Genomic DNA, 6,000 nt, shown 5'->3' with positions numbered 1-6,000 from the left:
GCAACTCATATATATATAAGAGGGTTTATTACGGCGCAATAACGTGAATAACATTCAATTTATACCTAACGAGCAAACAACCTCTCCAGCTCATGCCTGGCAACCCTGACTGCAAAACAACCAGAAGAAAGTGTAGCAGCAAGGCCCAAAACATTCTTGTCAAACCTTAAACTCCCATCAATGAAGAGGCCCAGAAATCGATAATAAACCCTACCACGTAGTGGGCTCTGCTCATCAAACAGTAAACCCTTCACATTACACTTAAAGCCTAGAATAAAAGTCTTACCAACATTGAATACAAGCTGATTGCAGATGCACTACTCTTTAATTTTGTGAAGAGTATTCCTCTACTATGAGAGATTTAACTACTTTTTGATCTTCGTTATGCCACAGAATTGTACTATCTCTTTATGCCACAGATTATGAATGACACATATTCTTCTACGCAGCTCACTGTCGTAGTCCTCTCCGGCAACATCGATTCCTGGCGGACAACCAAACTTCAGATTGCATGGACAATGGAGTTCTTTTCCCATGACTATTCGAGCTGGAGACTCGCCTGGGGTTTCATGAATGGCTAGCAGATGACTCATCGAGAGACTAGCAGAAACAAAGGAAATCTATCCTTTTGTGCCTGTTTAGTGACTTGAGACTACTGTGGCCAAATACAGATCAATGGTCCATTCATTCATTCGTTTTATCATGCCATCTGCCTGTGGTTGTAATGTAATAGTCCTTAATTCCAAGCGTCTTACAGATGTTCTGGAATAAGCTGGATTCAAAATTTCTTTGACCTTGACCTGAATGTAGGTCCAAAGGTACACCAAATCCATTATTTTATTAAGGCATTGGCGATAGTAGAGGCTTCCTGGTTTGGTAGAGGATACGCCCCAACCTATTTGCTGAAGTGGTCCATTTCCTGCTTCTGATTCGGGAAACGAAGCATGTATCGATGCATCAAAGCCTTCTGCTTTCTATGCGGCCCACAAACAACGCATTTTCTGCACACGTCTGTCTTGTTATTGACCTAGTAAAAGCTTTCCCTCACTTTTCTCGCGGTTTTTGTTATTCCAAGGTATCCTTCTGACATATCGGAATTAGGTTCCATTGTCCCCAATATGACTTGACATTGGGAGATATTTAGATAGGTGCCCTGATAGTCTTGGGACTATTGGAATTTTACTTCTTATTCTGTTAGCCTGGTCAATGGTTTTGCGATGTTGATAAATCCCTCCACAGAGCGTCGGTAGTAAGTGCAAAACCCCAAGAAGCTGCGTAGTTAATGCTTGTCCTTGTGAACTGGCCAATCTTTAAATTGTCAACCGCAACTCGTTGACTGTTGATATTATTTATGACTGTTAATGACTCTGTTGATATTTATATTCGAAAAAATGTTACTCAAATCCTAGAAGTTGTAGTTGTTCATATTTTTGAACATCTAAGAATTCAAAAATTGTTTACCAAAAATCTTCCGCTTATAGAGGTTTAAAATCATGCGAAATCGGTTTAGATATTTATTATTTATATTAGGAAAAAGTTTTATATAAATCCTTTGGGAGTCATTTAATTTTTTTTTACATCTAAAGGTAGACGTTCGATGTTGCGACCGCGACAAGAGACAGCGACAAGCGACCGAGACAAGCGAAAACGACAATTTTACATCAGTTGACAAAATGCGACCGATCAGTCTATCGTAGCCGTGGAGCGGGCGTTGACCTGGTGGTTGATATCATTTTATTAATTTACAATTGACGAAAATGTGCGATAAAATTGCTGTGTTATATCTATTAGAGGAAGAGGAAGAAGATTTGATTTTATACTACTACATGTACAAGCGCCAAAGAGGACCCATGCATCCCTTGTTTAAAAAAAGAAGGGAACAGGGATATTTTAAGATGTCCATATCCCAATATGTGAAATGTGATGACGACATGTTCAGGAAGTTCTGCAGACTAAATAAAGAACAGTTTTATTTTGTTTTATGTTAAGTTTAATAGAGAAAGATATAGCATAAAAAAGTACAAGGTCGCTAATCAATTCCGAAGAGAAACTGTTTTTAACATTAAGGTAAGTTTAGAAAAGTAGGATTTAAATAATCAGCTTCATAATTGGTGTCCTAGTGCACAGTCAAATTGGTAGGCTCAACTACTGTAGAATTTGTATTTATAGGAGAATATCCGCTATATTGTGGATTGCTGGACAAAGAACTGTTTGACGGTGTTATATTAGGCGCTGAATCTATATGTTCATACTTGCTCAATACACTGAACGCGTCAGACTTTGCCCTAATTCTTAAAATTGGCGGCAATTTATATAAAATAGACTTCACATGTTCACCAAAAGAAACTATGTCATCTTCGTTAATTTTTTGTCCAACTTGTTGTCCACATAATAAACTTTTCATCACGTTTTCTCTTTGCGTGTCTCTTTGTTTCATATATAGTAAAGTCTTCTTGCTTTTTTCTCTTCGTGATCTTTATATTATGTGTTGCGCGGCTTGTGTTTTTTGTGATTGTTCATATTTTGTGTCGTTACCCTGTTCCTTTCCATTATTGTCTTGTTCACTGACTTAACTGAACTCATCCTCGCAATCTATTTCGGGATCTGGGACATCGTTCTGTGAAGTACAACCTGACTCACTTTCTTTATTCAAAGGATACTTCCAGGAAGTTCAAACGTTCATAAAACTGCCACTTGCTATTCTTAGGTTTAGATGCATCGCTTGTCCCCCCCTTCTTTTGCGTTTAAATCGATTATATTAATTGTTTCCATTCCTTTCACATGTTTCCATCTTTTCTTGCATTCATCACCGGAAATTAAAAAAAAATACTGAAACGTAATCCAAGTTTTTTTTCAGGTTCCGGCGACGGGTGAAACTTTCGCATCTTTGTCTTTCGCTTATCGCATATCAGATTGTTACATATCACAGATAGTGAAAAATGTATTAAGAAGTTTAAGTAAAAATCTTATCTCACTAAGTATGCCACCACAATATGAAAATGATTTTGAAAGGATCGCTGAGGAATTTTGGAATAAATGGAACATTTCAAATTGTGTAGGCGCGATTGATGGCAAGCATAGATAGTCCTCTTAGCAACTGTAGATGCAAATTGCAAATTTATTGCAGTAGATGTCGGCGCATATGGCAAAGGGGAGACAGCAGTATCTTTAAGAAATCTGCAATGGGAAGAAAAGTAGCCAGTTACAATATTCCTATTCCTAAAGAAAAATTTTTACCCGGAACTAATCTGGAAGTACCACATCTTTTAATCGGTGACGAATCATTTGCAATCGATTCCTATATGATTAAGCCCTATACTCGAAAAGTTGCAAAATCTGACAAGAAAAAAGAGATATTAAATTATCGTATTTGCCGTGCTCGCAGGGTTACAGAGACTGTATTTGGATTGTTATGTCAAATTTTTCGAGTTTTTCATACTCCAATAACCATACTACCCGAAACATGCAATGATCGGATAATGGCTGCTTGCTGCTTACACAATCTTTTGCAAGATGAATATTTAGAAACCCAACAATCTGCTTTACTTTAATGTAATAATGATAACGATAATCAAGAAACCCCGATATTCAATATGGTAGCTTTTGCCCATGGTGGTGGATTTGCTAACAGTGGCGGTTTAAGAATCTGAGAGATACTGAAAAAGTATTTTTCAAGTGAAGAAGGGGAAGTTTCTTGGCAAGAACGTATTATAGATCGACGATGCTAATAAAACAATATACAGGGTGTCCGGAAGCTAGATGTAATCTTTTAAGGGGGTGATAGCTGACTTAATTTCAAACATTTTAAGCTAAATATGTATAGGTCGAAATTCGTTTATAAATTTTTTATGGCAATTTTTGCATTTTTCTCAAGAAATACCAACATTTCACACTTAAACGGTAATAGAGCGCAAGTTACAATTAGTATCGGAGTTTCAAAGTTTATTTTGTTTTGTCTAATGTGTATTAATAAAAATACGATCAATTTAAAGCTTCTGTGTAAACTTATTAGAAAAAATAGAGATATTGAAACGTAAAAAATAAATATAGAGTTAAAATAAAAATGCTTTGTTTTATGTTTAAATAATTGTTATGAAAATGCTTTCGCCGTTCAAACCTCTCTAAAAGTATATGCCTAGCTTCTGCCCTTTATTTTAAGATATTACTCATGCCGATGCCTGGCCAATTCTCAGAATTATGGCCTCTTTTGTGCGGTAGGTCATGTAAACGAAACTTACTGGATTGGTTTTCTATAATGGGACAGTTCAGGTAAATATTCAGGTAAATAAAAAGTAATAAAAACAAAATTAAGCAGAGGTACCTAATAGTAGATACTGTAGGGTAAGGGGTACCTAGTAGGTACTTTGGGGTGGGGGTTACAAGTTAGGTACTCGCTTAATAAATAAAAACGTGTGATTTTAGCCTCTTGTTGTTTCGTTTCCCTCTCGCCTCTAATTTTGTAAGATTATCAGCTTCGTACTGACTGCATCCACTGTTTTTTAAATCGAGTTTCTATCTGTTTTATTAAACAGTATTGTAAAATGGAATTTACCAACCAAGAGTACGCTGACATTGTCTTCACATATGGACGCGCTAACGGTAATGGAGCTTTGGCACGACGCTTGTACCAGGAACGTTATCCAGATCGGAGGTTACCAAACTTCAGGCTGTTTCAAAACACCTTTCGCCGTCTTACTGAAGTTGGCATTGGGAATAATCCGGCACGTGGAGTCAACTCTGGCCATAATAATGTAGAGATTAAGGAGCAAATACTGGAAGCTTTTACCGCAGATCCTACTGCAAGCGTCAGAAAAGTAGCTGGAGACTGGCCTTTCTAGATGGAAGGTGTGGACGACCATGAAGAAAGATGGACAGTATTCCTTTCATGGTACGGGGGTGCAGGGCTTACAAGAAGAAGACCATGCAAGACGAATTCAGTTCTGCCGCTTTTTATTGAACATGGACATCGAGGACCCATTATTCTTAAGAAGTATCTTGTGGACAGAGGAGTCCAATTTTTCCAGGGAGAGTATTACGAACTTCCACAATCTCCACGAATGGGCTGCCAAAGATGCAAATCCGCACTGGAAAAAACAAAAATCATTTCAGAATAGATTTTCGGTCAATGTGTGGGCCGGAGTAATAGGCAGGACTATTATTGGGCCACATTTTCTACCAGAGAATTTAAATGGTGCCAACTATTTAGATTTTCTACAAAATGATATCCCCGTTCTTCTAGACGAAGCTGGATTATTGGAACGAGAAAGACCAATCATCTTTCAGCAAGATGGTTGTCCAGCGCATTGGTCCTTGGCTGTCAGGAATTACTTAGACAACTGTTTTCCGGACGATTGGATCGGTAGAGGCGGAACCTTTCCTTGGCCTCCTCAATCGCCTGACCTAACTCCGTTGGATTTTTTCATATGAAAAAAAAACTACTATTGCTTAACTATATTGATTTTTCGTTTCGTCGATTTATTGGCAATCGAATCGGTCGAGAGTGTTTCGAATGGACATCGACATACTCGTTTTAGATCAAAGTTAAGTGCGTGCGGTTTGACTTAGGACATCGCGACCTGTGTTTGAACTATTTCGCAAAAATTGGAGATTGGTACCACATAGACTAGTTTCGCGAGGAGTTGGACCTTGAAATTGGAGAACCTAGCCACCCTAGAGTCTTTCCCTTCATAGTATAGCAGTAACAGTCATCGCATTCATGTAAGTCAATTTTTGTTTAGTGCAACTTTCGTTTCTGCTAATTTCTATTAATGAATTAAGCAACGCACTTGAGAATTTATCGATTTTAACCGATCGACTTTAACTAACTCTGATTCCGCTTATTCAAATCACGAAGTGTTTAATATCAATTTAGGTATTAGTAAAAAAGAAAATACTCTAAATATTGATATAGATTTATTGAAAAAAAAAACTTTTCAAATATAAGTGAAATTCAAAAATTGATTTTTAAAGATTTAGAATACAGAGATTCAAATAAATCTT

Source organism: Anthonomus grandis, chromosome 4 (genome assembly GCF_022605725.1).
Source record: "Anthonomus grandis grandis chromosome 4, icAntGran1.3, whole genome shotgun sequence".
NCBI classification, from domain to species: Eukaryota; Metazoa; Arthropoda; class Insecta; order Coleoptera; family Curculionidae; genus Anthonomus; species Anthonomus grandis.
This window is presented reverse-complemented; position numbering follows the sequence as displayed.